We start from the raw sequence: 27153 nt of genomic DNA, 5'->3' as shown, positions 1-27153 counted from the left end.
GCCTTACCTCTGACAGGGAGTACATCTGGGTTGATTCCAGATTCTGCTGATCATTCAGATTGCATAAATATGTTGGAACTGAGAGAAATTCGTTTGTCCTGCAAATTGTTTCTTCCTCTAATAAAAAATCATACAGTACAAATTAACAGATAACATTTCAATGATGTATCATATAAATCGACAGGGGGAGCAAAATCAAGCCCTCTCTCTGTCAAGAGACCATATTGCTATGGGAGTGATGCCTCAAGCACAACATAGATCTGATAGCCCTACATCTACCGGGGGAATCCAATGCATTAGCAGACCACCTAAGCAGGACAGTGTCCTCTTCTCATGAACGGTCCCTAAAGGATACAGTACAACAAAAATATAGATTTTTTGCAGCCAAGGACACAAAATGTCCCCTGTTTTGGCTCTCAAAGAGGTTGGAGTCAAGGTGCTCTAGTAGATGTCTTTCTGATCCCTTGGTTGGATCATCTGCTCTGTGCATTTCCTCCTTTGCCCGTAATCCACAAGGTGCTCAGGAAAGTGAGACAAGACTGGGCTGAGATGATCCCAGTGGCTCCAGCATAGCCATGGAAATGTTGGTATCCAGACCTACTGCAACTCTCCATTCAATAACATATAACTCCCTCTCCTGCCAGACAATCTCTCAGATTCTGGCAACATATTCCATCTGGATCCAAAGTCTCTTCACCTCATGACATAGAGGCTCTCTGTCTAATTTCCACAGATAGAAAATGTCATAATGAGGTCCAGAGATTTATTATGGAACATAGAAAGCCATCAACCCAGGAAAGCTGCCAATTGGAAATTATTTTCCTTATGGATGAAGATGAAACAGATTGATCCCCTACAAGCATCTGTACCATTAATTCTGGATTATTTACTATAATTTAAATCATTCAGTACTCTTGTTTAGTTCAGCCAAAGTTCATCTAGACTTTCATCCTCCTCCTCCTCAAGGTTCTTTGGTAATTTTCCATCCTACAGTCACAAAATTTCTTAAAGGATTGTTGCACACCTTTCCACCAATTAGGGATATGCTACCTTCATGGAATTTGAACTTAGTTCTCTAATCATTAAGGGAACCTCCATTTGAACCTCTTTCACCTTGCTTCCTCCACCATTTTTCAATTAAAGGGACATTTTTGGTAGCTATCACTTCTGTGCGCAGAGTGAGTGAGATGCAAGACTTATGTCCAATCCTCCGTACACAGTTTTCCACACAGTGTAACTATGCAATCACATCCCAAATTTATCTCAAAAGACATTTCAGACTTTCACATTAACCAGTATATACACTTACCTGCATTTTTTCCAAGATCTCATTAATCCCCTGATGAAGTAGATTTGCAAACACTGAGTCCTCTATCTGCCATCCTGACTGGGAAAACCAAGAAGTCTGCTGCTTGCCAGGAGCTAGGATTCACAATGTGACGGAGAGACTGCCGAGACTCATCAAGCCCTCGGATCGCTACTCCTTTCTGCTTCTCCTCATGGGCACCAATGATACTGCTAAGAATGACCTTGAGTAGATCACTGCAGACTACATGGCTCTGGGAAGAAGGATAAGGGAGTTTGAGGTGCAAGTGGTGTTCTCGTCCATCCTCCCTGTGGAAGGAAAAGGCCCGGGTAGAGACCGTTGTATCGTGGAAGTCAACGAATGGCTATGCAGGTGGTGTCGGAGAGAAGGCTTTGGATTCTTTGACCATGGGATGGTGTTCCAAGAAGGAGGAGTGCTAGGCAGAGACGGGCCCCACCTAATGAAGAGAGGCGAAGAGCATCTTCGCAAGCAGGCTGGCTAATCTAGTGAGGAGGGCTTTAAACTAGGTTCACCAGGGGAAGGAGACCAAAGCCCTGAGATAAGTGGGGAACTGGGATACTGGGAGGAAGCACGAGCAGGAGAGCGCAAGAGGGGAGGACTCCTGCCTCATACTGAGAAAGCAGGATGATCAGCAAGTTATCTTAAGTGCCTATACACAAACGCAAGAAGCCTGGGAAACAAGCAGGGAGAACTGGAAGTCCTGGCACAGTCAAGGAATTATGATGTGATTGGAATAACAGACTTGGTGGGATAACTCACATGACTGGAGTACTGTCATGGATGGATATAAACTGTTCAGGAAGGACAGGCAGGGCAGAAAAGGTGGGGGAGTTGCATTGTATGTAAGAGAGCAGTATGACTGCTCAGAGCTCTGGTATGAAACTGCAGAAAAATCTGAGAGTCTCTGGATTAAGTTTAGAAGTGTGAGCAACAAGGATGATGTCATGGTGGGAGTCTGCTATAGCCCACCAGACCAGGGGGATAAGGTGGATGAGGCTTTCTTCCAGCAACTAACAGAAGTTATTAGATCGCAGGCCCTGGTTCTCATGGGAGACTTCAATCACCCTGATATCTGCTGGGAAAGCAAAACAGCGGTGGACAAACAATCCAGGAAGTTTTTGGAAAGTGTAGGGGACAATTTCCTGGTGAAAGTGCTAGAGGAACCAACTAAGGGCAGAGCTCTTCTTGACCTGCTGCCCACAAACAGGGAAGAATTAGTAGGGGAAGAAAAGTGGATGGGAACCTGGGAGGCAGTGCCCATGAGATGGTCGAGTTCAGGATCCTGACAAAAGGAAGAAAGGAGAGCAGCAGAATAAGGGCTCTGGACTTCAGAAAAGCAGACTTTGACTCCCTCAGGGAACTGATGGGCAGGATCCCCTGGGAGAATAACATGAGGGGGAAAGGAGTCCAGGAGAGCTGGCTGTATTTTAAAGAATCCTTATTGAGATTGCAGGAACAAACCGTTCCGATGTGTAGAAACAATAGTAAAAATGGCAGGCGACCAGCTTGGCTTAACAGTGAAATCCTTGCTGATCTTAAGCACAAAAAAGAAGCTTACAAGAAGTGGAAGACTGGACAAATGACCAGGGAGGAGTATAAAGATATTGCTCACTCATGCAGGCGTGAAATCAGGAAGGCCAAATCACACTTGGAGTTGCAGCTAGCAAGAGATGTTAAGAGTAACAAGAAGGGTTTCTTCAGGTATGTTCAGAGGGTGGGAGGGGGACTAGGGCTGGGGCGTGGGAGGGGGTTAGTGATGCACGCTCTGGGCAGTGCTTACCTCAAGCAGCTCCCGGAGGCAGTGGCATGTCCCCCCTCCGACTCCTACGCAGTGGCGTGGCCAGATGGCTCTGCGCACTGCCCTGTCTGCAGGCACCGCCCCTTCAGTTCCTATTGGCCGCAGTTCCTGGCCAATGGGAGCTGCAGAGGTGGCGGGGACAGCGTGCGGAGCCCCCTTGCTGCTCCTATGCATAGGAGCCGGAGCGGGGACATGCCGCTGCTTCCGGGAGCCACGGCACATGCGGAGTGGGCCAAGCTCCCCCACCCTGCTCCCCGGCGGGAGCTTGAGGGGCAGATTAAAACGTCTGAAGGGCCGGATGCGGCCCCCAGGCTATAATTTGCCCTCCCCTGTCTTAGCTAGTCGGGCCTGTTTGAGGGTAACCCCTAACTCTGCCCTCCTTGGAGTCAGGGACATAGCTCCAAGGTAGATAGGGAGCTTGGGCCCTCCCTCTCCACCAGGTCCTGGTTCAGGGCCCTGAAAGTCAAGTTGTGTGCACCAGCCAACTTCCTACCACCACTGCATCTCAGTTTGGGGCATGGTCACAGTGGGCTTAGAGTCTTTACTTCCAAACCCCCACAGTCTAGGGCCAATGCCTGTTGACTTCTTGAGCCCTTGCCCACAGTTCTCCCTCCTGGGGAGTGTCTGAGTGAGAGGGAAGGGAAACTCCTTTTGGTAGAAGCTTCCTCTCCTGTTGCTGCAAAGCAGTATTCCTCCAGAAAATGGCTTCTTTCTCATCCACCACCCCAGGGTCACTGAAGCTCCCTTTATCCTGGTCTTCTCCCAGGAGCATGCTCAGCAGTGCCGGAGGGACAGGGCCTCCCTGGCCTGGTACTGCTCCAGCCCTTCCCATCTATGCCATGGAGTGCGATTTATAAATCCTGTTGCAATGCCCTTAGGATATTAACTTATTTGACCTATGCATAATTCAATGTCTGAATGCAAATGGAAAGAATTTTAAGTAATTATAGGAACAGGTGTGTGTGTGTGTGTGTGTGTGTGTGTGTGTGTGTGTGTGTGTGTGTGTGTGTGTGTGTATATAATCTTGATGATCTCAAGATTCATGCATTTGAGGGTACGATACAGATGGATACACAGTATAAATCTATGGTTTGGTTAAACTTAAATCAAATGGGCAGAGAAACAGAGTGTATTATAACAATTTCCCATGAGAGAATTTCATGATCAAAGACGCACAAGAATTTATAAATGTCTTACTGAGTGAATAATTATTATAACAGTTATTCAAATGTCCATATCCTGTTATTGTCTGATTGTAACATTGGTTTTACTTACTAAAAGGTAGCTAATCACTGTATTGTTCTACATCTCATTTTTCAGATGTAGAACAATGTGCTGCCTGATAAGTCATATTATTTTAATCAAAATACAGAGAACATAGGAAGTAATCACTTAAGTGTGACAGATACATTTTAGCACTACTGAAGATTTTAGAACACTTACGTTATTTATTGAAAGATTTTCTTATTAATCACTGTTAATGATCTTTTGTTCATTTCTGATGAAGAAAAATGAGCAATTACACTAAAGTTAAAACTATCAATCTCTCTGTTTGCATTTGATACACATTTTTCTGTGGTAACATTATGAAGAAACAATTTAGCAATTAGCACTCAATTTAAATGAGGAATTAGTTTAAATAAATTATCTGTGTTCTCCTAAAACAAAACTGTCAATCTAAATAAAAGGGGATCTGTTAATTATGTTTACTGCGCTCAAAAACTTCAATAGTTATATTTTTAATTATATTTTTAGCCACTCATTTCAGATAAACACAAATATGTTGATTTCTGCTGATATTTTTTAAATGAACTACTTTTCCAAAGTGATTAGCCATGTCACTTCTGAGAGAATACTGGTCTTAGATGATGATGAACCACAAAATACAATTAGGCACATAAACCATTCTACACTGGTGGTGACATGCATTAATTGTGATTTCACTTGCTGATATTGCTACCACTAGCAAATTCTAAGAATCATGCAACAGTGACTGTACATTATGGAAAAAGTGAATTACAACAACATGTTTGAGAACAAAAATCTCAGATCTGAATGTGGATCTTGGATGAAATTCTGATCCCATTGAAGTTAATGGCAAAACTCTCCCTAATGAAGCCAAGATTTTGCCCCTTGAGTCTGATATTCTGTTATCTTCTTTCTGTGGTGATTTCAGTTTAAAAATTCCCTGTGATGTCCTTTTAGTACTTTGCCCATGTTTCCAGTATAAGTGGCATTTCTTCTTAATTTAAAAGCATTTCATGAAGAAAAATTATTCAGAAATCACTAAGGAGAAAATTTATATATATAATGAACAAATTCCTCAGTGACTTATCCAAAAAATAGTCAAAGACTCAGCCTTACTTAACATCCATTGCCTCATGGGCAAGGGAGCAAAGGTGGGCCTTAAAGTGTGCCCTGAATACTAATATATATGCACTCTAATATATATATGTGTGTGTGTGTGCGCAACTGAATTTGTATATATAAATATATATTATTTATTTTTCCTGTCTCAACAGCAAAAGAGGAAAAAAAGAGAGTGAGAGGGCACTTGCAAAATGAAGTAAACTTTATGATCAAACAGGATGGTCATAAAAATGTAATATTTAAAAAAGATGTATTGGCACTTTCAATCATCATTTTTTCACATTTTGTGGAATGTTATTCTTTTTAAATTCAAAATCTCAATATTCCTTCAACACTGTCAGTAAAAATCCCTCTATCATTTGGGATTTTCCACTTAGAGATTAATATTTCATCTAGAACTTACAAGTTTTTACCTTTTTATTAAAGGCTAGATTTCAATAGCCTTGAATAAAATCCTCATGGTATATTTCTTCCACATTTTAACAGTGTGTTCCATAATTGGTTGATTAAAAATGTAGAAGGCTGTGATTCAGAGCAGTCATACACTTATGGTATTTATACTTCAAAGTCAAGAAGTTTCCTGACATATTTTATTGGGAAAGTGACTTGTTCTCCTCCCAAAGAAGCAATTCAAGCAATGTATTACATTCTTGTAAGTTCAAAAATGAAAGGCAGTACTATTCATAGAGCTGTTGATATGCCTGGTACCAATTTATGGATTGATTATGACCATATTTGAGGTAGTACTATCTGTTTCTTAGAGTTCTAATTTGGGCTCATCCTTAACATCCTGACAACGCTGTAATTCACACATACTGTACAGACTGAAAATATTCAAAGCCAGGCAATTCAGTCCAGATGATTAAACATACCAAAAAATAACAAAAAACTTTGGAGCTCACTTCCTCCCCAGATCCATAGCAGTCCATGTTTTGTTAGTATTCAGGGCACACTTTAAGGCCCACTTTTTCTTGCTTGCCCATGTAAGTCACTGAGGAATTTCTCTCTCTCTTTTATTATATATATATAGAAACTGGGGGGTATGGGGTGGCCAGGGAGGGGTAGTACCTCTGATGGGGGGACTTGTCGTACCCCTTCGGGGGTAGTCCATTCACTTTGGTCCCCACCTGTCACTCAGCTCTCACCTGTGGCTCCAAGTAGCTGCAGCATGCGCAGCAGCCACACCCCGGGCAACGGCTTCGACAGGCCGGCCAAACCAGGTGAGTGTAACTGACGGGATCCAAACCCTCAGTGAATTTGGGATATGCCTACCCCGCATGTGACGTCAGCTCCGGCGGATTGGGCGAAAGAGATCACGAAGATCCAACGGCCAAGAAGGCGGTTTTGCAACGCTTTGTGGAAAGCGAAGGGCTTGACGAGGCATGAAAGACGTCAAGGCCATCCACTGCAACCAAAGAAGCTACCAGTCGTGACGATTTTTCGTACCATTGGTGTCTGGCTCCTAAGGTCGAGAGAGTGGGATTGCTCCCGTGCAATGGCTCTACCACTTAAAAAGCTTTCATGCACAGGTCCTGTACAAATCATCAAACATTATCATCATACCACCCAGGTCCTGCAGCGATGGGGGAGGGGCAAAGCGACAGGTGGAGGTTACCACTGGGAATCGTAGTTCCAATCCTGCACGCAGGCGGTCTGTGGATAGGTGGTTGTCCAGCTCTGTACTTGGGGCAGCAGAGTTGCCCGGCAGCATCCCAGGCATCTGAGCAGCCCTCTTCAGGATAGCATGGCTCACCCTAGTAAGGGAGGGGCCTAGAAAAGGTGGCCTAAAAATTGCCTGCCCTACAACAACTGGCCAGCAAGCCGCGGCTGGCAGTTCAACCCAATCTGCGGCCGAAACCAAAGAAAAATTTGAGAAAACTTACCATTGGTGTATGGAATGTTCCTACCCTCATGGATCGAGAAGCTGTTGCAAGACCTGAGAGAAGGACAGCTCTCATTGCTCGAGAACTAGTCCATTATAACATCGATATAGCGGCATTAAGTGAAACAAGATTGCCTGGGGAAGGTTTCTTGAGTGAACCAGGAGGTGGTTACACCTTCTTCTGGAAGGGTACGACTGAGACAGAGGATAGAATACATGGAGTTGGTCTGGCAGTAAAAACCTTATTGATGCATCAACTCCCAGACCTTCCAGTGGGTATCAATGAAAGATTGCTGAAGCTACGCTTCCCACTAAATGCCAAACGTCATGTCACCATCATCAGTGCATATGCACCCACTTTAACATGCTCTGACAACTCAAAGGAACAATTCTATGAAGATCTCGACAGACTGATCAAGCCCACACCTGTAACAGACAAACTACTCCTACTTGGAGATTTCAATGCCCGAGTCGGGGCTGACAGCGAGAACTGGAAAGGAGTTATTGGGCCACATGGTGTGGGCAAAATGAACAGCAATGGACTACTCCTTTTGAGTCTTTGTTCTGAAAATGACCTGATCATTACTAACACTCTGTTCCGACAAGCGGACAAATACGTGGATGTCCAAACAGTGGCATCTGATAGATTATGCCATTGTTAGAAGGCGAGACATCTGAGACGTACTGATTAATAGAGTAAAGCGAGGCGCAGAGTGCTGGACAGATCACAGATTAGTCAGGATGTCTCTTCAACTCTACATTGTTCCTTCTCGGCACAAACGCCCTAAGCATGTGCGACCTGCTTTCAATATAGCCAAACTGAAGGATGCTCAATGTTTCAACAAATTCCAGAAGAGTCTTGATGACAAACTGACATCCCACGGACAACTGATTGGTACTGTAACCGAAAAGTGGGACCAGTTCAAGCAGATAGTGACTGACACAGCAATAACATCTCTTGGACCAAAGAAAAGAACACATCAGGATTGGTTTGATGAGAAGAAATATGCTCAGCACTGGAAGTAAAGAGAAAAGCCTTTATCGAATGGCAGAATGACCCCTCCTCAGTCTCTAAGCGGGACCATTTCAAGTACCTTCAGAGCAAAACACAGAAAGACCTCCGTCAGATACAAGACAACTGGTGGGAGAGCAAAGCCAAAGAAATTGAGCACTATGCTGAGACCCACAACTTAAAGATGTTCTTCAGTGCTATTAAGACTGTCTATGGACCTTCTAAACCAAGGACTACCCCGTTGCTCTCATTAGACAACACAACGCTGATTAAAGATAAAGAAGGCATGTCATAACTATAAAGGGAAGGGTAACAGCTCTCCTGTGTACAGTACTATAAAATCCCTCCTGGCCAGAGACTCCAAAATCCTTTTACCTGTAAAGGGTTAAGAAGCTCGGGTAACCTGGCTGACACCTGACCCAAAGGACCAATAAGGGGACAAGATACTTTCAAATCTTGGGGGGGGGAAAGGCTTTTGTTTGTGCTCTTTGTTTAGGGGGTTGTTCGCTCTTGGGACTGAGAGGGACCAGACATCAATCCAGGTTCTCCACATCTTTCTAAACAAGTCTCTCCTATTTCAAACTTGTAAGTAAATAGCCAGGCAAGGCGTCTTAGTTTTACTTTGTTTTCTCAACTTGTAAATGTACCTTTTACTAGAGTGTTTATCTTTGTTTGCTGTACTTTGAACCTAAGACTAGAGGGGAGTCCTCTGAGCTCTTTAAGTTTGATTACCCTGTAAAGTTATTTTCCATACTGATTTTACAGAGATGATTTTTACCTTTTTCTTTAATTAAAAGCCTTCTTTCTAAGAACCTGATTGATCTTTCCTTGTTTTAGATCCAAGGGGGTTGGATCTGTATTCACCAGGAGTTGGTGGGAGAAAGGAGGGGGATGGTCAATTTCTCCTTGTTTTAAGATCCAAGGGGTTTGGATCTGTATTCACCAGGAGTTGGTGGGAGAAAGGAGGGGGATGGTTAATTTCTCCTTGTCTTAAAATCCAAGGGGTTTGGATCTGTATTCACCAGGGAATTGGTGAAAGGTTTCTCAAGGCTTCCCAGGGAAGGGAAATAGTCTTTGGGAATGGTGGCAGCGGACCAGATCTAAGCTGGTAGTTAAGCTTAGAAGTCTTCATGCAGGCCCCCACAGTTGTACCCTAAAGTTCAAAGTGGGGATACAGCCTTGACAGGCATCAACGAAAGATGGCGAGAACACTTTAGCAACCTTCTTAATAGACCATCAACTGTGAATAATATTGTCCTCAATGAAATTCCACAACAACCTGCTCTGACAGATCTTGACTTTCTGCCCAGTATAGATGAGATTAAGAAAGCTGTTAGCCAGATGAGTTCAGGGAAAGCTCCTGGAAAAGATGGGATACCAACAGAGATATACAAAGCAGCAGGTCCAGCAGCACTAGCAGCATTCCACGGTGTGATCATCAACATCTGGGAGGATGAAAACATACCACAGGACCTCCGCGATGCTACTATTGTCTCTCTTTTCAAGAACAAAGGCAGCAAAGCAGAATGTGGAAACTATAGAGGCATATCCCTCCTCTCCGTTGGAGGGAAGATCATCACCTGCATCATCTTGAACCACCTAATAGCCAGTATTTCTGAGGCAAATCTACCTGAAAGTCAATGTGGTTTTCGACCAGTTGATATGGTGTTTGCTGTCAGACAAATACAAGAGAAGTGCATTGAACAGAACATGCACCTGTATGCTATCTTCATAGATCTGACAAAGGCGTTTGATACCATCAACAGGGAAGCCCTTTGGACCATTCTAACACGACTTGGCTGCCCAAGAAAATTTGCCCAGATTATACGCCTTTTTCACGACAGCATGACAGGCGAAATATTGTCTGATGGAGCCACATCAGCCCCCTTTAACATCACCAACGGCGTGAAACAAGGATGTGTTCTCGCTCCTGTCCTATTTAACCTGTTCTTTGCATGTGTCCTTAACCATGCAATGAAAGATCTGGACCGAGGTATATACCTGAAATACCGGCACAATGGTTCATTTTTTGACCTCCGTCGCCTGAATGCAAAGACTAAGACAGTGCAGAAACTCCTTCTTGAGGCACTCTTTGCTGACGACTGTGCCCTCATGGCTCACACTGAAAATGATCTTCAGCACATTGTCAACAAGTTTGCTGAGGCCTCGCAACTTTTCGGACTAACTATCAGCCTCGGAAAGACAGAAGTTCTCCATCAACCTGCACCTGGATCAAATGCTTCTGTCCCGAGTATCTCCATTGACGGCACTCAGCTGAAAGTAGTGGAGAACTTTAAATACCTGGGTAGTGTCATATCCAGTGATGGATCACTGGATAATGAGATCAACGCACGAATATCCAAAGCAAGCCTGGCACTTGGCTGTCTGCGTGTCAAAGTTTTAAATCACCACAACATCCGGATGTCAACAAAACTGCTTGGGTACAGAGCTGTTGTTCTTTCATCTCTTTTGTACGGGTGCGAAACATGGACACTATATAGGCGTCACATCAAGCAGCTCGAAGCATTTCACATGTGCTGCCTCCGCAACATCATGAAGATCCGCTGGCAAGACAAAGTGTCCAATCTCGAGGTCCTCGAGAGAGCCCAGACGACAAGCATCGAAATGATGATCATGAAGTCACAGCTACGTTGGACCGGTCATGTCAGCCGCATGGATGCTAACAGAATCCCCCGTCAGCTTCTGTATGGTGAGCTCTCCCAGGGCATCCGGCATATAGGTCGTCCACGGAAACATTACAAGGACACCATCAAAGCCAATCTGCAGTACAGCAGTATCAAACCTAGGGACCTTGAGGACGCCACCAGCGACAGAACACAGTGGCATACAACAGTCAGAAATACCTGCATCGCCTTTGAGGAAGAACGCTGCCGGCATCTACAAGAGGCACGCGAACGACGTCACAGAGCATCAACAGTGCACAATCCACTGACCGCAAACTTCCCATGCACCATCTGCAGCAAAATGTGCACCTCTAGAATTGGCTTGTACAGTCATCAGAGGGCACACCATGAGACCAACAATAGATGATCTGCACAGATTTGTCATCATCGGATCGATGGACTACCAAGATAGAAACTGAATGGTTTGTACCTCTCATTGGAATCACATGTTAAAAATATAATGTAAACCCGTTCTTTACCTCTAGACTTTCAAATCAGCATGTGTGGTCTTAATACTACAAGGCCAAGAGCACTTGCATAAGGAAGACAAACTGCATTGGGCCCATAATATCCTACTAATGAAGTGAGAGTTAAAGATGAGGATGAATTTTTGTACAATATCCCTATTTTCAACCAGTTTTAACTTTGACAAAGTAATAGTTTCAAGTTAAAACTTTCCAGGTTGTTCTGAATTTGGTGTCTGTGTGGTTTTGTTTGTTTGTTTGTTTTTTGCCAAATTTAAGAAGGTTTGGTTTGGTTGTTTTGCGTTACAAAAATGTAACAAATGAAAGAGTTTGAGTATAAGACAATGGGGCAGATCCTGAGGTGGTGTAAATTGTCATAGTTCCATTGAACTCCATGGAGCTATGACAATTTACATCATCTGATGATCTCCCCCTGTGTTCTTAATGATCAAGTAACTGAAAAATTGCTTTGTTTTTAAAACTAACACTAGTCATGTTCTTAGTTCTTTTATTTAAGAAAACAATATAAAATACCCTGCAGAGCTTGCTCCAACTGGAGACAGAGTTGACAAGGGAGCAACCCAGCTTAGAAAGTGGGAGGCTGGGGAGATGTACAGACATACCCAGAAGGCTCCTGGCAAAGGTGCTGGAGAAGTCTCCCTAAGGGAATAGGACTTTATGCTGAGCCCCATGGGTTTTGGTGGTTTGGTTTCTTCTCTCCCTCCTATCCCCCTTTATCTGTGACCAGAAGCTGAAGGAGGAAAGCATTGGTAGGAAGTAACCCAGAGAGGGTAAATCAGAAGGGCCTCTAGGAGGCCAAATGCTGTTGACCCTCCTAGGATCCTGGATTGGAGCCCAGTGGAGTGGGTGGGCCTGGGCTCCCCTACCACTGCCCCTATTACTGGGGGGTGCTAATCACTGGACCACCTGGGACCCTCTTACATTTGGTGGAGAAGGAGGGCAAGACAGTGACCCAGGCCTGATAGTAGGCCCTAAGAAGAGAAAAACACACACAGAGAACACCAGGGATGGCTATTAAGAAACTGCTAACATGGGTTCTCAAAAACCAACAGCAGCAGGCCGCCCAGCAGCAACAGCAGAGACAGCTGCTGCAGCAGCTTACTACCCAACAGCAGCAACAGGTGGCAAAGCAGCAGCAACAACAGCATTCGATTAAAGAGGTGGAGGCACAACACCAGGAGCAACAACAGTGGCTCATTCAGCAGATGGCAACACTCCTACAACCCTGGGCAACCTTGAGCCTAACCACTGGAGGAGGGGGAGACAGATCCAACCCCACCCATCCCAGTAAAGCTGACCAAAATGGGACCTGCAGACGACCTTGAGACGTTCCTTGTCACTTTCAAGCAGGTTGCTGTCAGACCAATGGCCCAAAGAGAGCTGGGCCACCTTATCGGCCCTTTACTTGACCTGCCACATCTTGGAGTCTTGATGTGATGAGTGTCCTAGACTACACGTATGTCAAAGTGGCCATCTTAGACACCTTCAGCATCTCACTAGAAACCTAACACCAGTTCTGCCTTGAGAAATTTACCCCTGGGGCATGGGCATGGGTGGTTGCTCAGAGCTTGAAAGAACACTGGTGGCAGTGGCTCCAGCCAGAGGGATGTACCGGGATTCAGGTGGCAGAAAAGATCATCATAGAACGATTCACCAAAATCCTTCCAGCGGGGGGATGCAAGTGGGTGGTGAGACATCAGCCAGAAGCAGTAGCAGAGGCAGTGTCATTGGCAGAAAACTACCTGATGTCCCTCAGGCTACTGGCTGAAACACTAGAAGTTGGGCCTGTGTGCCCTGGGTCTCCATGGAGCACTGATACCCGAACACCAACAAGGGTAACTGGGAGTACTTGGACACCATTCTAGTGGGACGGGGCACAAAGGCCAAGAAAAGAACCTGGAAATGCCCCCTCCCAACCATCATGGCCCTTCCTGGCCCAGCCAAATGACCTTATTCAAAGGGATTCAATCCCTTGGGAGAACTTACCAAGAGACCAACTCCTCCCACCAGGAGCTGTTTTGTGTGTGGCCAGCAAGGTCATTTCAGAAAGGACTCCTTATTCATGGACTGTAATTACAGGCAGACCTGGACAGCCGATAACAGGGCTCGAAAGAGGGGCCCTGGGAAGATGTTGATCCCAGTACAGGAGGATGGAGTAGCTGTACAAGGGCTGATAGATTCAGGTTGTAGTCTGGGAAAGGCTGGTGGGGTCAGGCGATAAAGCTGGGGACATAATCTACTTCCAGTGTATCCACAGGGACATATGGCCCCATCCAATGAAAGAAGTATGACTGACCGTGCAAGAACACATGGAAATGGTACAGGCTGGAGTGGCAAAACACCTGGCCTACCCGGTCATACTTGGGTGTGGCTGGAAGCTCTTTGAGGAAGCAGTTAAAGGGCACCAGAGCCCTCCTGAGGAGAAAGCAGAGCTGGGGCCAGAAGACCTAGGAAATCAAGATATGACTGCGTTAGCTGAGAGGGAGCCTCAGACAGAAGGGGCTCAAAGGAAGACGAAGACCTAGGAGAAGGACCTTCCTCATGGGTGAAGGATCCATTGTCTGAACCTGCCCAGGGCCATAGTGGCTTGCCGCCACCCGTCAAAATAGACCTGCTATCCAGCAAGGGGAACTTTGTGGAAGAACAAAGAAACAATTCCACCCTAAGCAGGGTTATGAGCTGCTTGCCTGTGCAGATGATAAAGTACTGGAACCCTAGTAGATGAAACAGTGGCCCCGTTTTGAACTAATAGAGAAGAGGGCATACTGAGTGATGAAGAATCCTAGGATGGGAGAGGTAAGAATGCAACTTCTAGTTCCGAGGAAGTTCTGAAAGGGGGTACTACAATTTGCTCATACAGTCCCATATGGGGTTCACTTGGGGGGAGAGAGAAGACACTTGACAGGGTGACCCTGAGGTTCTACTGGCTGGGCGTCTACCCGGAGGTGTGAGACTATTGTGCCAAATGCCCCGAATGCCTGTGCACAGGCCACAAGAAGGTCCCAAAGGCACCTTGGTACAACTACGCATTGCGTGAGTTCTCTTCAAGCAAATAGGCATAGGCATATGGGCCCATTAGAGAAGTCAACAGCAGGGCACAAATACATCCTAGTAACCTTGGACTATGCCACCAGATACCAAGTCCATTCCCATCCAGTCAGCAACGGTGACTATAGTTGCTAGTGAACTCATAAAAATATTTTCCCAAGTGGGGATACCTAGAGAAATGTTGACAGATCAAGGGATGAATTTCACCTAACAACTGATGAAGAAGCTATGTGGCCTACTGAAGGTCAAGTCCTTAAAGATGTCAGTGTATTCTCCCCCCCCCCCAAACCAATGGGCTGGTTGAGCGGTTTAGCAAAACGTTGAAGAGCATGTTGAAAAAATTTATGACCACTGAACTCTGACACTGGGATGTGCTTTGTGTGCCTGACTCCCCCGTCTCTTGATCGCCATCCACGAGGTGCCCCAGGCATCCATAGGGTTCTCCCCATTTGAATTATTATATGGGAAGCAGCCAAGGGGGCTTCTGGACCTCCTCCGGGAAACATGGGAAGAGCAAAGCACCAGGACAAACATTGTAGTGAGGTATGTTATATAGCTGCAGGAGAAATTGAAAATTCAGGGGGAGTTCGCAAGAGAAAACCTACAGAAGGCAGAATATGTCCAGGAACAAGCCTATAACAAAGGGCCCCCAACCACATGGGTTCCAGCCCAGAGACCAAGTGTTATGCATGCTACCAATTGGAATCCAAGTTGTTGGCTTGCTAGCAAGGTCCCTTTAAGGTGGTGAAACGGGTAGTGGAGGCAAAAGGGTAGGGAAAAGGCAGTCTACCCAGGTGTATCATGTCAAATTATTGAAGACCTGGAAAGGACAACAGGGCTTCCTTGTCACCCTGTTCCCCCCAATCCAGAGCTCGGACCTCAGGCCTCAGCACCACAAGGATATGCATCAGTACCTACAGGGAAGGATCTGTAGCCCAAACAAGAGCAACAAACACACCAGCTGGTCGAATAATTCCCCAAGCTGTTTTCAGCCATACTCAGGTGGACCCACCTGATGTTCCACCATATAGACACCAAACGAAGGCAGAAGGTACACAAGAGCCTACAGCCACTCCTGAGCAAGATGTTGGAGATGGAACAGGAACTCCAGGCCATGATAGAACTAGGAGTTGTCAGAGAGTCACACAACAAGTGGAGAAACCCTATTGTGCTTGTGCCCAAGCAAGATGGGTTGACGTGGTTTTGTACTGACTTCTAGAAGATGAACGCCATTTCAAAATTTAACACCTACCCCAAGCCTAGGGTCAACGAACTGCTGGAAAGACTGGGGGCTGCTAAGTATATATCCATCCTCGACTTGATGAAGGGAAACTGGCAAATCCTCTTGATGCCTGAATCAAAAGAAAAAAATAATTTCTCCACGCTGTGGGGGCTATACCAGCTTAAAACCATATCCTTTGGACTTCATAGGGCTGCTGCCACTTTTCAGAGGCGGATGTACAGAATACTACAGCCACATGGGGCATATGCAGCCACCTACATTGGCAATAATGTAATCTACAGAGAGAGTTGGGCCGAACATATGAGCATGTGGCTGCAGGGGGGCTTTCAGGGGGCAGGTTTGACAGTGAACACAATCAAGTGTCAACTGGGCACCCAGAAGTCACCTGTCTAGGGTATGCCGTGAGGGGGCAGGGCCAGCTACAACCTTTGGTGGACAAAGTCCATGCCCTAGCAGGCTGCCCTATCTCTTCCACAAAAAGGCAAATTTGGCAGTTTTGGGGATTAGCGAGGTACTATTGACAGTTCATCCCTAACTTCACCACTACCGCTGCCCCTTTGACAGACCTGATAAACCACACAGCACCCAAAAGGGTCCGGTGAACGAAAAGCTGTGCATCAGGGCATTACAAGACTAATTGACCTGGGAACAAATACTATTCCATCCAGACTTCTCGAAGCCCTTTATTCTCTGAAGAGATGCCTCTGATGTTGACTCAGATCAGTGTTATCTGAGGAATTTGGACGAGGAGAAAAAAACCCTGTTCTCCATCATAAGAAGAAGTTATTCCCACAGGCGGTAGCGTACTCGGTCATTGAGAAGGAGGCCCTGGCAGTGAAATGGACTATAAATACCCTACCATATTACTTGTGGGGGCAGTCCTTCTGCCTGGTAACTGATTATGCACCACTCCACTGGCTGAATTCAATGAAGGCCCATAACCAACACATTATGCAATGATATCTCTTGCTGCAGCCATATAGCTTCCAGGTGATGCATCGAGCAGGCATAAAAAATAATTACACAGCTTTATATTCATGGGATGGTGGGGACATGGACTGACCCCAGGACACCACAACCCAGGATCTGAGGGGAGGGTGTGTGATGAGTATAGAAATCCTACATTGGGCTGAAAGGGATTAAAGGACAGTACTGAGCCCAGATAGCCCTGCCCCTCCAGTCCTCCAGAGCATGCTCCAACTTGAGAAGGGACCAACCCAGCTCAGAAAGTGGGAGGCTAGGAAGCAAGACAGAGCTACCTGTAAGGCTCCTGACAAAGGTGCTGAAGACGTCTCCCTGAGGGAATAGGATTATATGCCTATGGGGCTGACAGTTTGGTTTCTTTTCCCCTTATCTGGGACCAGAAGCTGAAGGAGGAAGGGAGAGGCAGGAAGTGATCCAGAGAGGGTAACTCAGAGGGCCCCCTAAGAGGCCAAATGCTGTTGACCCTCCTAGGGTCCTGGGCTCCCCTACCAGTGCCCCCACTACTAGGTGGAGGCCGACCACTAGGCCAGCCAGCCCACCAAGGACCCTATTACAAATAAAAAGAGATCTATCATTGAAAATTATGTACTGAAGCTGTACAATTAGCTATTTTCACATTTTTTGAGCTTTGGTGAAAATATCCTCATACAGAGCTGCCAAATACCAGTCACTTATGCAATGTGGTAGAGTTATTGAGGCTCCTAGCTTGGCTGCTTTGTGCCACTCCCGTTAAGCCATAAAGCCAGCTTAACTGGCTACCTTAGGATTTCCTCCCACTGAATTTTAATTAATTTTTCTCTGAGCCTGTTCAGTAGTTAATTTCTATTTGATCATAGATTTATTACTATCTCACCATTTTTTCTTTTAAACTTAGTCATGGACAAAGTGAACTGGGCACGTTCCAGATTTCAGTGTTCAGCCTTTTTTAGATATCTGTGTGTAATTATAGGGGCTACTTTGTACCCCAAGCTCCTAGAATGCTAGTAACATGCCAGGTGTACCACAGCAAGTACATGCCAGGTGTTTCACAGCATGCATCTGCAGCAAGCACTGCAAATGCTTCTGAGCTAGGCCTTGTAGGTGCTAGTCCTGGAGCGTCCCAAAAATCACTCAGATACATGGCTAAGGGAAAGTATTTTACTAGGGCTGGCAGGAAAGGAAAACGTTGCAGATACCCTTGGCACAGAGGCTTACATACTTATGGTTCAGAATGAGCAATAGAAGTAAATGTTTGGGTCTCTGGGGTAGTCCAATTGAGAGTCAGGGCTCTTCAGACCTAATGCTTGAGTGCCCTTTCCAGGCCAAGCAAACAGGCTTGCTGGTTTCAAGCCCAGACTCAGTGTCTCTCATTCGGGGCCTGTGCACTGGTTCTCTGCCCAGCCACTGCTGCTTCCCCATAAGTCCCACACAGACCTGCACCTAGCTATAAGGTCCAACAGTCATAGCCTGTTCCACACACACTCCATCTGTTCCTGGCTCCAGCTTCTCTCCAGCTGTCTGCTTACCATGCTGTTGTGCTTCAGTTTCCCTACAGCTCCTCACTTCCATGTAGCCACTGCTCCCAATCAGAACCCAGTCACTTCCCAGTTCAGGGTCTTTCCCCTGACCTGGCCAAGGGAAAGGGAAGTGCACTGGGGAGAGGACTGATGAGAGTTGTAGTCCCCCTGCTTTGCAGAGACATCACCAAAAAAGTGTGGCAATAATATTTTTTTAAATGGGAAAAGTATATTTTTCAGCATCTCAGAACCCAAAATCAGTTTATTAATTATTATTAATATGTAGTATATTTGTTTCACAGTTAAGCCTTGAAAACCAAACCACGATCAGGGCTTCACTGCACTAGCTGCTGCATATATACATAGTAAGGCACAGTCCTTGCCCTGAAAAGCTTACAATCTAAATAGACAAGAAAGACAAAGGAAGGGAGAAAGGAAGTATTACTATCCCCATGTACAGATGGAGAACTGAAGCAGAGAGAGATTAACTGACTTGCCAGAGGTTAGATAGGGAGTCTGGCAGAGCCAGAAACTGAATCCAGATTTCCTGAGTCACAGTTCAGTGCTTAAACTACAAGATTATTTTCCCTCTGTAGCTGATGGGATTTTACCTATGCTTATAAACAATTGAAACTGTTTTGCATTCTTAACTATAATTCTTATTATCTAGCAAACAATATGATCAGGTAAATTCTTGGTTATACCTTGTGGTTATATCAGCACAACTTTTCCCATTTATTTTGGAATCTGAAGCTCCTAGTTCACATTTCATTGAGGGTGAAATCTTCTCCCGGGAAGAAATGCTAAATAAGAACATGCCTTGATTTAATTTTGTTCACTAGGTTACCATCCTAAATCCTGAACTGCAATACCTCTGTTACTGTAATGCACTCTATTTAGTTTTTGGATGCAGTTCCATTGGATTATTTTATTCATTTCTTTCCTGTATTACTTTTACAAATATATTAACAGATACACATTTGAACAGATGAACAGCTATAGAGTGATGTTGCTAGAAAAAGCTGGATAACACTGTTCACTATGGGCCATATCCAGCAAAAATTGTATATGGTCTTCTGAATCAGGAAAATCTCAAAATACATTAAATTGTTGGTGTGATGGGTTGGATCACAGAAACCCCCTTGGGAACTGCCAAGTGATGTGCCAAGACTACTTCTGCCCCTGCTTTCCCTGCCAGCTCGGGACCCCAGCACCCTGTCTTGCTGAGCCAGACACGCCCATCTGCTCCAGCACAGACCCAGGGTCTGAATTACTTGCCCCAAAGCTGCAAACTTAACTGAAAGCAACTTACAGAAGTGTTCCTGTCTTTAACACTCAGATGTCCAACTCCCAATGGGGTCCAAACCCCAAATAAATCCATTTTACCCTGTATAAAGCTTATACAGGGTAAACTCATAAATTGTTTGCCCTCTAAAACACTGATAGAGAGACATGCACAGCTGTTTGCTCTCTCTCCCCCCCCCCCCCCCATATTAATACATACTCTGGGTTAATTAATAAGTAAAAAGTGATTGTATTAAATACAGAAGGTAGGATTTAAGTGGTTTCAAGTAGTAACAGACAGAACAAAGTGAATTACCAAGCAAAATAAAATAAAACACGCAAATCTAAGCCTAATACAGTAATACAACTGAGTACAGATAAAATCTCACCCTGAAAGATGATTCAATAAGTCTCTTTCACAGACTGGATGCCTTCCTAGTCTGGGCACAATCCTTTCCCCGGTACAGCCCTTGTTCCAGCTCAGGTGGTAACTAGGGGATTCCTCATGATGGCTCTCCCTTTTCTCTGTTCCACCCACTTATATATCTTTTGCATAAGGCAGGAATCCTTTGTCCCTCTGCCCCCCCCCCCCAATTGAAAAGCACCAGGTTAAAGATGGATTCCAGTTCAGGTGACATGATCACGTCACTGTAACACTTCATTACCCACTTGCCAGCACACATATACAGGAAGACTTACAGGTAAAACAGAATCATCTGCAGTCAATTGTCCTGGTTAATGGGAGTTATCAAGATTCCAAACCACCATTAATGGCCCACACTTTGCATAATTACAATAGGCCATCAGAGTTATATTTCATATTTCTAGTTTCAGATACAAGCAGAGGTGAAAGTAAGCCAGTCCGGTCCAGTCCGGCATATCGGCAAGAGCCGGTACGCCGTGCCGGACCGGACCGGCTTCTCCAGTGGTGATTTAAAGGGCCCAGGGCTCCAGCCCTTGCGGGGAGCCTCGGGCCCTTTAAAGCGCCGCCCGAGCCCCGCTGCTGGAGCTCTGGTGGCACTTTAAAGGGCCCGGGGCTCCCCGCAGCGGCTGGAGCCTCTGGCCCTTTAAATTGCGGTGGCAGGGCTCGGGCAGCGCTTTAAAGGGCCCGGGGCACCCCGCAGTGGCAGGAGCACCGGGCCCTTTAAATCCCCGCCCAAGCCCTGCCGCCACTGCCCCAGCCCTAGCCCGAGCCCTGCCACCCCGGGGTAGCAGTGGCAGGGCTCCTGCGGTGATTTAAAGGGCCCAGAGCTCCAAGGTGGCCGGAGCCCTGGGCCCTTTAATTCGCCCCTGAACCCCGGGGCTTCCAGTCGCCTCTGCAGCTGGTAGCTCCGGGGTGATTTAAAGGCCCTGGGGCTCCCAGCCACAGCCGGAGCCCCAAGGCCTTTAAATCTTGAAAGGCCCTGCCTCTTCCTGTTGAGGCCACGCCTCTTCCGGTTGAGGCCACGCCTGCTCAGGACTCCGACATACCAGTAAATCCTTTAAGTTACTTTCACCCCTGGATACAAGAGTGGTACATTTATACAAATAGGATGATCACACTCAATAGATTATAAGCTTTGTAATGATACCTTACAAGAGACCTTTTGCATGAAGCATATTCCAATTACATTAGCATATTTTCATAAAATCATATAGAGTGCAACGTCACAGCTGAGTTTTTTCTTTTTATAATTAATATGGATAGAGAGAGAGGATACAGTAGACACAGTTGTAAGATATCAAAGGGTTCTGATGACATTGTCATGACCACAAGAGTGAAGCTTGAATAATTTTTGATGTGAGAATGACAAGACATTTTTAACTATATTATTCACTGTTTTAAATGAGATCATAAACTTTCAAATCTCAGAAGCAGAGATGGACTCTGATGATACTCAGAGTTTTAAGTAGTTTGTTAAATTCTATGATTGTGGATTTGACAATTTTTTTTATTTCCATTTATTCTTTTGTGCTGTATTATAGGTTACTAACCGTGGCCCTGTCCTGAATAGGTTACATAAGGAGTGATTTATTTTGCGATGTTTTCATCTTTGGGAGAGGTTTTGGTTAAAGGCTTATAGTTTTTATTTTTGTTGCAGGATTTATTGCATAATATCTTCACTAGATCTCTATGCAGAAGACCATTTACGTGGTGCATAGACCCTCCACTGGCCCTTTGCTCAGAGTAGATCTGAGCAAATAAGCATGTGTGTGAGAGAACGGAAAAATGTGGGGAAAAATCATTTTGTTTCAACTAGAAAATGATTTTATTTTTAGTTCACTGAACCCCCTCCCCAAGATAAAGTAGTTGGGGTCAAATGAGAGGGAGGGGGGAGAAGCAGAGCGGCGGCGTGTCCGGGGGAGCAGGCGGAGCGGAGGTGAGCTAGGGCGGGATGTCGCAGGAGGGCCCGCAGGAAGCAATGGGGGGAGGGAGGGAAATGCGGCACGCCCGGGGGAGGAGGCGGGGCTGGGGATTTGGGGAAGGGGTGGAGTTGGGGCGGGGCCGGGGCAAGTTCGATATAACGCGGTTTCACCTATAACGCAGTAAGATTTTTTGGCTCCCGAGGACAGCGTTATATCGGGGTAAAGGTGTATGTGGAAGACAACTGGAAGAAGTTAAAACAGCATTTCACTCTGTATCTTCAAGATAAAAAGTAAAAAGTGAGTAAAAAGGAAGTCATTCAGAAGGTAGCCTTATTTTTGACAGGGGGTCACGAAAAAAAAGGGGGGGGGGGCGGCCAAAAATTTTTTTGCGTGGGGTAGCAAAAATCCTAGAGCCGGCCCTGCCTACCACTACACTTCTTTTTTTCCACCCTTCAGTTTGTTTATTTGTTTAGACTTCCCAACCTTTACCATTATAATTCCCCACACCATTGTTTGTTTATATTCATTCCGCCCCCAGCAGCCATCCTCATTGCTCCCTTCTGTCCAGGAGGTCACTGCCTCCTCACCTAGCCCTCTTTTTCCTGTTTGAGGACAGCCTTACCTTTCTTCTCCTGCTTTTCAATTTGTCCCCCTTCCCATCCCACTGGCCCGCTGAAGTCTGTTGCTTCCCTCCCTACACATCTATGTATATTGTGCCCGTGATTATACTTTATCCCCTCTTCTTTTGTTTAACTCCCCCATTCACTTCACAACTTCACATATGTGCCCCTCCACTCCCAAGTAACTGGAGGAGCCGATCCTCCCTTCTTCCCTTTCTCCGCTATCCCTTCCTTTTTTCTCTCCTGCCCACCTCCACTGGATGCTTCCTCCATCTGCCTTGCAAGATTGACCCCAGCCACAGGTGAGGCTTCTACTCTGGTGGCTTCATTCCTGCAGGGAGGGAGTTCTTAGTCACTGATGATGCAGCCCTTGGCTTTCTCCCCCACCTGCCTCTGTGGTCACCACTGTATCAAGCAGAGCTGGAGTCAGAGGGCCCATGTTCCCTGGAGGAACTGTTATTGCAGAAACACCAGGAAAATGGACTGTGAGGTGTTGGGCTGGAAACAACTCAGCCTCCTGGGCAGAGCAGTGCATACGGGTTAATAAAGTTCCACTTGTTCAGTTTAACCTGCATTCAGTTTCACTCTTTGTGAATGAAACATGGTGGGGTGCTCGTCAACTGTGGAGTCTACTTTTCCCTTATTGTCTCATGTATTTCAGAAGAGTTCCTTTGTGCAGTGTCCACTGAATCTTTGAATCCTTGAACTCCTTTGTGGAACAGTGAGTTCTGTCTGGAGTTCTCTGCTTATATCCTCATCCAGAAACCCTGTGACCTTTGTTCCTCATCCCTGTTGTTTCATTATTTGTCCCAAGAATACTGCTGTTTTTCTCATTCCTGTGCCCCTTCTCAGTTGACAGGCAGGCCTTTAGTTTTGGATGAGCTTAGGTCTTCCCACCCATGATACAAATATTCACCTGGTCTCTGCATGATCAGTAAACACCACATGGAAAAGGAGTAAAAAAAAAAAAAAAATTAAGAAAATACCCCGAGTGGAAGAAATGAGCAGTTAAAAGCTCCACCAGAGCTGAAACTCTCTAGATACACCTCTACCCTGATATAACATGACACGATATAACACGAATTTGGATATAACGTGGTAAAGCAGCGCTCCGGGGGGGCGGGGCTGCGCGCTCCGGCAGATCAAAGCAAGTTTGATATAACGCGGTTTCACCTATAACGCAGTAAGATTTTTTGGCTCCCGAGGACAGCGTTATATCAGGGTAGAGGTGTATGTGGAAGACAACTGGAAGAAGTTAAAACAGCATTTCACTCTGTATCTTCAAGATAAAAAGTGAAAAGTGAGTAAAAAGGAAGTCATTCAGAAGGTAGCCTTATTTTTGACAGTATTTTTATTTGGCATGTGCATAGTCATCTAGCCAAGCGATGGCATCTTCAGTGGCATGATGCAGTTCTTCTAGGCCACCGCTGAACCTAGTCAGCAGGCATTCCTCGACGATGTGCGTCATCGTCTGTGTTGTGCTGCAGCTTTACAAAGGGCTGTAATGAAATCCCCAGCGGTACTGGTTGGCTGCACAGAGACCTTGCCCGGTCTGGAACCTGTTTAACAGGGACCATTGGCGACGGGGCAGGTCAAAACCAGGTGGGCAAATTGTGGGGTTGGCAACGAGGGACTGGTTGGGGATTATAACAATATCCATTCCTCTCGCCAGAGTGTTTCCGCCCAAACATCCTGGCGTGGCGGATGAGACCATAATGGGTGATGTGATGGCAAATGTGCAGCTGCTGCTTTAAAAAGGTCATTGTGCAGTGGCAGGCTTGGGTTGGCATCAGGGCCGTCCCTAGCCATTTGGGTGCCCTACGCAGCCCCCCGCGGGGGGCCTGTGTGAGGCCCCATGCCTCCCTGCCCCTGGGTCTGGGAGGCAGGAGCTGGGGGGTCATTTTTGGGGGCTCCACAGGCCCAGAGTGGCCCGGGGAATTAGCAGGGGGCTGGGAGCAGCCTGCTCAGCTTCCCTCGCCCTGGCCCCAGCCGTGTCGCTCAGGGGAGGGGGCTTGGAGAAGGGATCCCCCACGCAGTGGCGGGAAGCGGCGCAGCCCGGCCCCAGCCCGCTCTACTCTGCCATCTCCCAGCCGTGGCGCTCCGCTTCCCGCTGCCGATGAGAGCCGGGGGCGGTCCCTTCCCCAACCTGAGTGACATGGCTGGGGCCGGGGCAAGGGAAGAGGAGCGGGCCAGGGGCAGAGCAGGGGGGAAGGGTAAGAGGCAGGGTGGAGGCAGTTGTCTGGGGCCCCACACAGGGCCGGCTTTAAGAAGTGCGGGGCCCAATTCGAACATTTTCGGTGGGGCCCCGTCAGGGATGGCTGCGGGCAGGGGGTGCAGGGCTGCTGCGGGCAGGGGTGTGTGTGGGGCTGGCTGGCTTCAGGCAGGGCCGCAGGGGGGTGCGGCAGGGGTTGGCTGGAGACAGGGCAGGGGGTGCAGCAGGGGCTGGCTGTGGGCAGGGGGTGCAGGGCTGGCTGCAGGCAGGGCAGGGGGGGCTGGTGCGGGCAGGTCAGGGCAGGGGGTGCAGGGCTGGTGCGGGCAGGGGGTGCGGGGCTGGAGGCAGGGCAGGGGGTGCAGGGCTGGCTGGAGACAGGGGCTGGCTGCAGGCAGAGGGTGCAGCAGAGGCAGCTGGAGCCCCGGCCCTTTAAATAGCCCCCGAGCCCCCCGCTATCCCAGGGCTCTGGGGGCTATTTAAAGGGCCTGGGGCTCCCCTGCTTCTACTGCCCCAGCCCTTTAAATAGCCGAGGGAGCCCTGGGGAAGCGGCGGGGCTCCGGCGGCTATTTAAAGGACTGGGGCGGCAGAGGCAGCTGGAGCCCCGACCCTTTAAATAGCCCCAGAGCCCTGCAGCCCTACCCCAGGGCTCCAGCAGTGAGGCTCTGGTGGCAATTTAAAGGGCCTGGGGCCGCCCCTGCTGGGAGCCCCAGGCCCTTTAAATTGCCCCCTGGGGAAGCCAGGCCACCCTGGTACGGCGCACCGGCTCTTGCCGGTATGCCGTACCAGTGCTTGGGTGCGGGGCCCTCTTAGGCGCGGGGCCCGATTCAGGGGAATCGGTTGAATCGGCCTAAAGCCAGCCCTGGCCCCACACCCTAGGGATGGCCCTGCCCCTTGCAGGGGGGGGGGGGGCGCGGCCGAGGGATAGGGCTGGTTGCCGGGGATCGTGCTGCCACGTATGCAGCATGCAGCTGCCTAGGGCACCATGAAATTTGGGGCAATTTGGTGCCCCAAATTTCATGGTGCCCTACGCAGCTGTGTATGCTGCGTATGCCTAAGGACGGCCCTGGTTGGCGTGTACTTTCTCCAGTAACTTGCCAGTGGCAACCTCTCGTCTGATAGGAGGAGGAGCAATATTGCTCAGAATTTTTGATAGTGACTGGTTCTGAAGGATTTAATGTATTCATTTTCAGTTAACTGAGGCAGTTGTATGCAGGAATCTGAGACAGCATGCCAGCTAGGCAAGTCTATTGATAGGGAGACTGGGCCCAGGCAGACTGACTGGGTGACTTTGTTTGAAGACAGAACCTGAAGACAAGGATGGAGTCCTGCCAAAAACTTGCCAGACAACACTCTTTTTAGTACCTTGTTTTCTCTTGTTTTGGGACTTTTATACAGAAGAAGGGATGGAACTGGAGAATGGCTTAGTTGGAAGGCTTGGGTTCCACAGTACCGGACCCTGCAAGAGGCAGTGGCCAACCATTAGAGAAGCACTGGGGCAGGATGAGTAGTGTCATATTGGGCTGCAAGGGGGTGCAGTGTATGCAGTCCTCCCACAACATGATTAAGAATCCGAAATACTACAAGTGACCAGAGGCATAAAGGCACATAGAGCTTAGAATCAAAGTCAAACAAGAACAGCACAAGGAGCTGCACATGCTGTGGCAACCAATGAAAGCTAGGATAATGCCCACCATATGTAAAAATGCAAGAATTACAACGGATTACATCACTTTGAAAGAGTTAGCAAGTACCAGCAGTATGTGCATAGCGTGGACAAAGGGCATCATGATAGCACCACTAGCTCAGCGGCGTAATGGACTATGCTGAAGCACAAGATGAATGAACTATCAATCTGAAAACAAATGGGACATTTATTATTTTTAAGTTAGACACCAGTCCGACACTAGAAATACTGCTAATAACTCTCAAAGAAAAGCCACAGACAGTGAAGGTATATGGCTAAAACATGTTGTCTTCAGTGGTGAGTTTATTCCCACTAGAGGAGTATGTGAACTTCATGTATAGGTAAATAACAAACTGGAAAAGATACAATCTGTAATAGTACCGAGTATCCATTATTGGGCTCAAGATGTGTCAAGCCCTTGGTTAATTCTTGTTAATTCTTTTAGGAGAATGTATATAAAGGGTGTGTTTAATTTCATTTGCTTTTTAAAATACATATATAAATTTTAAGACAGTTAAAGTTGGAAAGTTATGAACATACAATAAAATGAATTTCATTAGAATGTTGTAGTTTGAAAAATAAAATTGAAAATCAGACAATTCAGAAATAAAATGCCCCAAACAATCTCTATACCTTACTATGACGTATACTGTCCACATAACATCATTATGGGCATAT

The sequence above is a fragment of the Emys orbicularis genome, chromosome 2 (assembly GCF_028017835.1).
Source record: "Emys orbicularis isolate rEmyOrb1 chromosome 2, rEmyOrb1.hap1, whole genome shotgun sequence".
Classification (NCBI taxonomy): Eukaryota; Metazoa; Chordata; order Testudines; family Emydidae; genus Emys; species Emys orbicularis.
The sequence above is the reverse complement of the archived record's forward strand: the minus strand, read 5'-3'. Positions refer to the sequence as shown.